The sequence below is a fragment of the Leuciscus leuciscus genome, assembly GCF_965113295.1.
Source record: "Leuciscus leuciscus genome assembly, chromosome: 4".
Taxonomy (NCBI): domain Eukaryota; kingdom Metazoa; phylum Chordata; class Actinopteri; order Cypriniformes; family Leuciscidae; genus Leuciscus; species Leuciscus leuciscus.
The window spans coordinates 38738380-38748910 of record NC_138728.1 but is presented as its reverse complement, the minus strand read 5'-3'; the positions used below and the strand labels follow the sequence as shown (position 1 = coordinate 38748910).

The following is a 10531-nucleotide window of genomic DNA, read 5'->3' as shown; positions in this document are numbered from 1 at the left end:
TCAGTCAAGGGCAGTAAATTACTTTCTTTCTGATGTTTGATTAACATTATTGACACAAATGGCGACAGCAGCTTTATTAGCAGCTTCTGTCACTTTAATGGTGCGTTCACACCGGACGCGAATAGCGCGTCAGGCGCAAGTGATTTCAATGTTAAGTCAATGCAAAGACGCGTTACGCGCGTAAAAAAATTCCTGCGGCGCGAATGAGGCGTAGAGCGCGGCGCGGTAGACGCGAAAACGCGCAAATGTTTTATGTAGTGCTTTTTGTGCATTCTCGCGTTAGACGTGAATTCGCGTCTGCCGCCCGAGTTGAAAAATCGGAACTTCTGCGTCAATTCGCGCCGCGTTAACCAATCAGGAGCCTGCTTGCTGCTGTCACGTGGTGAAGTGACAGTTTATAATGTTATTTTATGTTTGGCCTCGATAAATTATTTTGTAATATGACTAAAATGCTTGGTGTGCAAAGCAAATCTTTCACATAAAAACTCGATTTCAATATATGAGAGATACTCATTTTGTATTGAATGCTATTTATTTCATATCTATTCTAGATTATATGAAACATTTTTATTCTAATGTAAAGACAACAAACACAATTTAGTGTATAAAAACTTTTAAAAAAATCACAGGACAGGTTCACTTTTGGAGGCTGGCTCCATTTATTATCAAAACAAAAATAAATGACAGATTAGGTGGGTGCGGGCGAGGGTGAACCTCGCGCCGGGCTGTAGAGCGCGGGCTCGACAGGCATAGACCACTCGAGGCCGAGGCCTTATACGGCCTACGCTGTCCTCGTCAGCGTCCTCACCGTTAGGTCCACCAAACCTAGCTCCTGGAGCAAATTGTGAAACTCCTGAAACCCTCTGGAGGGTCTGGTGGACCCGAGAACAGCGACGATGTCCCCTACGCAGCTGTTTCTGCTCTCCAGAGCATATACGAGCGGTGACTCTCTCGATTAATGCTAATGCTCGATAAACATCTAAAAAAGATGGCCGCCAACGGGTTTCGAAACTTTCGCCTCCGGATTTCGCCTCCGACGCGTGTAAATTTTGCTTCAAACTTTTGTTTTTACGCGCGTTGCGCGAATTAACACAAAGTGGTCAAGCGTCAAACTAGACGCGGTAGATGCGAATTTGACGCGCTATTCGCGTCCTGTGTGAACGCACAGTAAGACCTCAGGGTCTGAACTCAAGTGCGCTGTGCAAAACCGTTTCAAGTTCACCATGGTCTCAAAACGAGCATTTACAAAATGAATTCTCTGCTTACTGTGCCTGAGCAGTTTAAAATAATTTGTATCTAAACCACAATGCTTAAAAACCCTTTTAAATTATAAACTTACATCATGATGGCGCAGCACAATTCACATATATATTATCGCCAGCCCTTTAGGCGAATATAGAGTTTGATCAAACACAAAAAGCAATATCATACATCCATCAAGTTAATAATCAAACTTACCGAAAATTGGTGGGGTCGATGATGACGCTGTGTCTTTATCTGCTCCAACATGTGCCCGGCCCACATGCTGTTCCACAACTTCTCCGTGATCATCAGCTTTATTAGTAAAATAACCCGATAGATTTTACTGAGTAGCTCATGTTTCCTCTGCTGTTTATCTTTTAAAAAAAAATCCTTTTTTGAGCCCCACATGTTTTTTTTAAAGATGACATTTTTAGCTATGCTATTGAAGACGAAGATAATGCATGACAATTTTAAGAATAGTCTAGAATGAAGTGAAGAGTGGAGGAGATTGATTGGTTGATGCGTATATTCTAATAAGGTGCAGGCAGCCATCATCTGATAGGCCTACTTGCAACAGCAGGTCGGTCGTTCACAAGTTAAATATAGAATAAATGCATTTGATTGATATATCAAATTAAAACGTGACGCGTCAATTCACCATGCCCTGCTGCCCACGGGGGTTTGATTGACAGGCGACCTGACCAATCATAACGCCGAATACGCAATTTTGTCCGACAACAAAGCAGTCAGTAGATTAACGTCGGTGGACTTGAACTTGAAAAACTGTATTGTTTAAATTACTTAAATGACAATATTTGAAAGTTGAGACTTTGTTTCATATCAACAGTAAGCTGCTCTGAGCTCTCTCTTGTATGTCGGCGCGTAGTCACTCAGTGTAACGTTAGTATTTGCCCCGCGATGTATTTTTCACTGCGTGAGTGAGAACATGATGTGTGTGACTCGTGAGAGCGGCCTGGCTTGTCACACAGTAACTAAACGAGGCGGGTCTTTGCGAACGGTCACTATAATATATTAATGATAAATGATTCCATGATAATGCATGGAATAACGGCAAAGCGCCACTAAATAACAGGGATAATTTGTGGGGGGCGTGGGGCTTTGGCAATCAGATGGCTAGTAGTAGTCAATCTGCTCCACAGCCAATCACGGGCCCCCTCCTTGCTCGGGCCCCGGGGCTTTAGCCCCACCTAGCCCTATTGTTAATGCGGCCGTGATTAAAGGTGCAGTCTGTGAGAACACACATTTCAATTGGCTATAGAAGTGTATTTCAGAGAAACGAGTATGTGAACTCAGCATGTTTCCTAAATATCTTCATATATTACATATTATGGTATTTTTATGATTTAGTAGAGTGAAAAAGTTACATAGAGCACCTTTAAAGATTTTACAGCAAAAAAAAAGAAGACCTTTTTAGAATTATACTAAAAGGCCTTTTAATAAAAAAATAATACTGCTGTGAAATTTGTTATTTTGGCCAAGTATTTAAAACTGATAAAATTAAGATATGACATTTTTTTTTCTTTCCAGTATGACTTCCACGGGAGAATAAATAAGCGCAAATGTCCTGAGGTCAGCCATGACGGACACATTAGCATAAACGATCTGAGAAATGCACTTCAGGATAATACCAATGTACAACAAATACGGCGTGACTTTATGATCATTGACTTTATTTATGATCTTAAAATTCTCGGTTATCTGACTGGAAACATCCCGAAATACCCAAACCCCGTTGAATTTCACATCTCAGAAGTGACTCATGTCACAGACGAGAATGGTTTTGACCAAATCTGTGAGTCAGAGGGATTCAAGGCTTATGGTAATGATGATGAGAAGTTCTCGTGGTGGAGCCTGAAGATTGATGAAAAGAGTATAGAAGCAGCTGAGCAGCGTTATCTGGAGAAGATGTTCCCAAACAGATCTGAAGAACAAAAGGAAAAACAGGATGAGTTCCTCAACAAATTCACCACATCACCTGCATTCCACATTAAAGAATCACGCTATGGAAACTTTCGATTCTCTTTTCCTCTGAATGAACTGATGAAAACATACAAAGAGCAGGTGTGTGGAGACCAAGGAGACCCAGTTCTCAGGGAATATAAGACAATGTTTTACCAGAAGGAGATCATGTATGTTGTTCTTGTTCACAGCCCCGAGCACAATGACAGGTTCGAGAAATTCCCAAGAATTAAAAATGAAGATTATGAGGAAAATCAAATTGTCTGGAAAGCACAAGAAAATCTAATTGTCTGGAAAGCACAAGCCATTGGTGATGCCATTGAATTTAAATTGAAACTGAATGAAGAGGACAAAATAACAGAGATTGAACCTATGCAAAGACCCTATTATTATGTATGGGATCATGTTTGCCTGGCATTTCATTTTGATGGTGTCTTAAAGTTCACTAAAGAAGATCTTGAAAAGAGCGTCACCCATTGTGAACTGTTTAAAAAGAAATAAATAATAAATTACAGCAGTCGTAAGAGGACAGCAAGCACAACTGATTTCGATGTGTGTGCAGGAAATAGACCTCTCCACATCATCATTCATCTTGTAGAAGGAGTGAAATAAAAAAAATGGGTTTAAATACACGTTAACAATTACTGGTTCCTCGTTAGATTTTGGCTTTGTTTTTTGTCATCTTGTATAAATCTTTTTTTTGTTCTTTTTTTTTTTGTTATGTGATCAAGTTTAATCAAGAGTTTACGTTTTGCTATTATTTTATTTTATTCTTGTATAAAGTTTAAAATATTCAGTGTGTTCCTCTGTATATGCATATGAGTAGAAATACACAGTAGCTTGTGTAAAAAATAATTTATGACCCCCTTGATTTATGTTTTTATGACATCTGTTTATGACAGGATGTTTGTATATATGGGGGTTTTATGATTACCTGTTTGTTGACCTTTGACTGTGTGTGTTTCCGGAATTTTTATGGTTGTGTGTTTTATGATTGTAATCTGCTTGGTGTGAGAGGAACGTTTTTGCAGGAGGGGTGTTTTTATTTTGCATAATGTTCACAGAATGACGAAATTATGAATATGAAGAGATCTGTCATGGATTTTGTGTTTTGTCTGTAATCTGCTTGGTGTAACAAGGAAGTGAATGGTTTTTTTATTATTGGTGACGGATAATTTCCACAGATTGGTGAAATGGAAGTGAATGATTTTTGCAGGGATGTTTTTATTATTGGTGGATAATGTTCACAGAATGGTGAAATTATGAACATGAAGAAATCTGTCATGGATTTGTTTTTCAGATGACATTGCAGCTTCCATAATGTTTGTGGTGAGAATAAAAACGGGTGAATGAAATTAAGAAATAGCATAGACAAATTAAAAAGCATATAAAATAACAGATATGTGAAATGGGATGAAACTTATTGAACTATTTCTAAAAGTAAGTTTTAACCTTTTAAACACCACATTATATGAGTTAAGAATACAAATGTCTGTCTGATAGTCTCTCAGGAGTGTATAAATAGCCAATCGTGGAATTTTCTGCGCCGAAGAAATATGTCAGAGTGAATTGTTTTCAGATTACACAGTCACATCCATAAATAAAACAATTTAGATTATATGAAACAAGATGTTAAATTATCAAGTATAAGTATTTTAATGTAATACACAACAAAACAATGACTTGCATAGATAAAACATAATTTTTTTTTTTTTTTTTAAATAAGACGTTAAATTATCAAGTATTTTAAGAATTAAACGTGTTGAAGTGAACTTACCATCGGTGAAATTAGGTCGTCTTTTTGTCTCTGGTAAAATAATAGATTCTTGAATTTAGAATCCTTGAGCAGAAGAGAGGTATGCAGGGGCGGCGCCAGAGAATTTTTAACGCATGTGCTGAGGGGGTGCTTGATCATTGACAGGGGGAGCTGCGCAATCATAGGCTATATATATATATATATATATATATATATATAGTTATTGGAGATGATGATTTTGCAATTATACTGCCTTGATTAATGCTTGATTTGCTTTACAGTGATGTAACCTAAATAGTAATAATGCTTTTGCTTAAATAGATGTATGTAACCCAATTACTAATACTGCACAGAATATGTATTGTGTGATTTCACTATTATTAAGAAAACTACTTACTTGCATGAAAATGTATGTATTGAATGATTTAGAGTAGAAAGCACTTATGTATTAGAAATAGTTTTATGATAAATGGAAAATGTACTAGTTAAGGTTTATGTTATAGACGATTAAGAGGAGAAAGAAGAGAAAGAGAAGACGGAGGCGCTGTGAAAGGATACGCCGTAAGCAACTGAGGGCTGTGGTGAAGGAGTTGGCAGAACTCCATTTGATGACGTCAGAAGAGAGTCTGGAACCTGCATTGGGAAGTCTGCGAATAAAAGACTGAGAGAGAGACTGAATTGACGGATACTGAATAACGCAGTGTCCCTCGACACCTGAAACCAGCTGATTGTACCTAAATTGAAACTTATTATTGTAACTTTACTATTGTACTTTATATAACTTTTGTTAACTTTAATAAAACTTAAATTATTACTCTGGTAGACAATAACTTGCCAATAATATAATATAAGAGCCTTAAGCAAGAACTGATTGTAAGTATATTTTGAATACTTAATAGTTTTGTCCAGATTCGACTTTCCTTACCTACCTGAGAATAATAAATAAATAGGTAAAAGGTGTAAAGGTTAAAGGACACACCATAAAAAAAAAAAAATATATATATATATATATATATATATTACATGGCTTGGTTGAATTCTAATGTAGAATGCGGTCTGTTATTTCTTGATAACAGACCGCTGCGAAGTATAACACACCGTTGCCATGAAAAACAGAGCGTTGCTATAGACGCAGGATTCTAACCGTAGAGATGGAACGGACTATTTTCTTTAGCGAAAGCAATACAATCGTTTTTAAATCAATAAGCTCCTTTTTAAATCAATATTTTGTGTCTAATTATTGATTTATTTGGTAGGTAGCCATGTAATAAGCGGGATAATGTAGGGCGAGGCGGTTGTTATAGTGAATACAACCCCGACAGGCTGATTCAAGACCCCCCCCTGATCAGCGCGACGGGGTTGTAATCGCTATATATATAGAGAGAGAGAGAGAGGTATATACTATTAATAAATGAGCAAAACTTGGCCACTAAATAATTAATATTCAATTATTTTAATGTTCACAATTAAAGTTTTAATTTTATTAAGTTGAACAAGCGCAACATTCAGCATTCAATCAAATATTCTAAAAGACTTATTATTAATAATAATGTTAATTCAACATAATATCTTGTTATTTCAACATAATATGTGTGCATGCAACAAGCAAGATGTGCATTTGTAAATCCGGTGACGTGTGCGTTGATTTTTATTAATAAACTAGTGTTTTCTGACAGTGTCGGCTGCAAAGATGAAGTTGACGATCGCCATATTCGTAATGAACGTGCCTATAGAGAGAAATGCACATAATGGATTACAAAATCAGAGAGTAGCCTTTTTCTTTTAGTTTTGAATTATTTAGTTTAAAGACATTTCTAGCTTTGTGTATTTCTCATGTCTGTGTGAGGCATACACTGAGTTTCGTTAAGTTAGGACGAGATGCGCTCCAGTTCACGTGCAATGCAAGTGACCGCGCGGGCGCCTCCATGATTATATTGTCTGCTATATTTGCTTTTTATTTATTCAATCCAGGCAATGGGTTGATGAAAAATGTATTAAAATTAAGATACAATTTATACAAAACGAAATTCACTTTAAAGAAAGGCTCATGCTGTTCACTTTTCATAATCAACAAGGAAAAAAATAACATTTATAATATTTGAACAAATATGAAACTAAATGTGCTTATTTAATGGCTACAACAGTATAGTACGCCTACAGACTCTCTATTTGTACAAATTGCTGCACATTCATTTAATTCGGAATTTTGCACACAAGTTGAAAGGCATTTGTTCAAATCAAGCTCACGGATAATTGTGTGTACATTTATTAATCATTGTGATACTAAAATCATAACAAAGTAGGCTATGCTATGTACCAAAAAATCAGATGAGCCCAGAATATGAATGCAACGTTTAATTACACGTTAAGCATTTTCCTCCCATAGAAAACCATTATAAGTACGCTTAATGTGGCTTAATGCAGATTAGAATGTCCCCTTATTATGTCGAAATAACGAGTTATGTCGAAATAACGACTTCTTATGTTGAAATAACGAGATATTATGTTGAAATAACGACTTAATATCTCGAAATAACAAGATAAGTTTTCTTTTTTTCTTCAAAATGCGGTTCAGGGCTTCCATAGAATACAGCCTGAATATAATTGCTTTCAGAAATTATTTTTGGGGGTGCTATCGGGGTGCTTTGGTCTTTCTTGGGGGTGCTGAAGCACCTGCTAGCCCCTCCCTAGCACTGCCCTTGGATGTATGCTCTCTGTTTGCTAAATTGAAAATGAAGATTATTTCCATCATGGCAGGGACACAGGCCCTCCCCTTCCTCTCTGCATGGTTGCCATGTATTAGCATGCAGTTTGTTTCAGAAAACATCAAGCAATTAAAGATAGGCCGGTCACCTGGTGTTTTACAATCAAAGATGCCACAGTCTCCTATCATAAAATCTCCTGATCTGAAGCATTCCTGTCAGGAAGGGAGACCCCAAAATGTCCCCATTTTGACACTTCACAGGGACCAGGCTGTAAGATCAGTAAAATTAGATGTTTATACCAGTGTCTTCAGGAAAAGTCAGGGGTCAAAACAAAAGAGCCAGGAAGTTACATTTTATATAGCCTACTCTTATCCAGTGATTGTTATGATAAGCTAATCCTGTTGTTCTTGGAGAATGCGTGAAAGAAAGATGAAACCCAAAAATGACACCTCAATTCTGACACCTTTTGAAGATCTGATTTCTTTTTCCAACAATTAAACTTAGAACACATTATAGAACACCCTTTGACTTTATGAACACACAAAAATTACAGCTTAATGAATTTAATATTTTGTGCATTTATTTAAAGACTGCATGTATGCCTACCATTTTGATGCTTGTGTTACCTTACTTCTTTGGCAATATTAAAGGTTTTTATGAAATATTATTTCTAATTTTCAGCACATGTAGTCAGAGTTACAGAAAATAATAATAGTGCAACAAATAAGGAGATTGTTTTATTTATTTTAATCAGGTTTGTTAACCTATAGTTTATTTTTATTTTATTTTAATTTAATCAACATTTTTGTAAGTACTAGATGTGTTGGGCTATTTAACATTACATTTTAATTATATTCTGCTAAAATGAACGAAATGACTCGAAAAAAGATTCGCTCATTTTGCTGAACGAGATTCAAAGATTCGAGTCTGTAAAATGATCCGAACTTCCCACTATTATTGGCCAAATAAATCTTTCCAAGATCATTTATAAGTAGAATGTTTATATTTTAAAAGTTTGATTTCAAATCTAAAGGAAAGATTTAATGCAAGGAGATGCAAGAATTAATCACAAGCAAGGTATGGCTTTGTGCAGGTACAGTCGATCAATTTAATTCAATTCCCAATTGACAGTGTTCAAATAACACTGAGGCAGTTTTGAAGAAGTTCCCAGGCATTGACGGAAATTTCCGGCTTCCTGTGTTTTCACTAGGTCGGGGGAACCATTATACGGTAGGGGGCGCTGTTACGCATCTTCTGAAAGAGTGCTGAATCTCCTGATCAAAACACAGATGAAGAAGAAGCAGAAACAAGATATCATATGTAATCATATGCATTTGTAAAATAATATGAACATTAATAGCATTTAACTCAAAACCGGCCGATGTTACTGAATGAAATGTCGACCCAGGACAAGCTTTGGTGTTGATGGACTCAATGATCTGGATGTAGTCTTTGACAAAAACATGATTTTCTCAGCTTTTTGCTCAAAATGTTGCTTTTTTTAGGAAACTTACCCACATTGAAGTGTTGATAATTGTTTCTTATTAATCTAGAAAAAAATATTATTTTGTTTAAAAGCAGAAGGTCTGTTCTTTTGATATATTGCATGTTCAGATATTCACACAACAAAATATTTTGCGAGATACGGCGAAACACCTGCTTTTAACAAGCAAAAGAGCATGGCATATTTGCATTTAAGTGTCATCAACATTTAAATATTTTTTCATGGAATTTTACTTAAAGGAGTCATGAACTGGATTGTTTTATTATTTTATAATGTTGCCTGGGGTGCCCTTATAATGTTAGTATGATTTTACATAAAAAATGGTCATAATTTATAAATAAAAGCCATTTTTCCAAGCCTGATTTCAGCCTCAGATTTGAACGCTCTGTTTTAAGGGGCGTGTCTGCTGTGAGACTGCAGTGCAAACGCCCACTGCTGTGATTGGCTGACATGCTTGCATATGAAATAGCTAATAGTATTACATGAACTCTGTCGAAAACTTTTACTACGTTTTTACTATTACAGCTATCGAGATTAACAAATCGTGAAAAGTAGCGTTTAAAGCATTATATTTAAATCTATTCCATCACATGAAAGGTTGCAGCATGATGAGCACTGACTGAGCAGATGACAGACAGTCTGTTGATCGCATGAATAAAGATCTTATCATTGCAACTCAATTTTTGTAAAATGTTTAGCACAGACACCTAAGCCAGTGGGAAGGGTTGTAGGAACCGCGTCATTAAAATGAATTTAACCCACTGGTCCCTGATAGCTTGGTCCGTTCTTGGGAGAGAAAAAAACATTTCCATGTTGATTCTGGCAGTCAACAACAGAGCAACTCACGTGTGCACTACGTTTCTGCATCTTTCACGGTCGAGTGCGTACTTCGAATCGGAATTCATAGTCATGGCGGCGCTCGACTGAATATGAGGGGGAGAGGGTCAGGGCGGGCTTCCTGCAGCATAGGTCTGCGGTGTCCATATATGGTATATCCTGCGCCGACTTGACGCCAAGTCGGCGCAGAAATTAACATCACGTATTTGAGTGCGCGTGCACGTGGGCTGGTTGACGAACCCAGGGGTAAACAAACGCTTCACTTTTAAATATCGGCTTCCCGGCCAGTGTATAATCGTTAGGCAATCATAACATACATTTTTTCTCGTGGAAAAGTGAAAATTACAGGTCATGACTCCTTTAATATTTTCCACATTCTTAAAATAGGATTTGGTATGTAAATATTTCAGTATTTAAAAATAAATATATTTAATAAGTTTCTATTTTAGCATTTAGCTCTATTTTAAAATCATAATACCATTTTTATTACTATTATTAATATACAAC

The 10531-nt window shown here is 36.5% G+C and overlaps 1 long non-coding RNA gene across 1 annotated transcript; it reads right to left on the bottom strand.

Annotated features, from left to right (window-relative positions):
• Positions 1 to 638: 638 nt before the first annotated feature.
• Positions 639 to 1116, bottom strand: LOC309496029. The gene is made up of 2 exons (XR_014204946.1): positions 1073 to 1116; positions 639 to 1031 (listed from the first exon to the last, which is right to left on the bottom strand). It is a non-coding gene; the product is annotated as an uncharacterized lncRNA (long non-coding RNA).
• Between the last annotated feature and the right edge of the window lie 9415 nt (positions 1117 to 10531).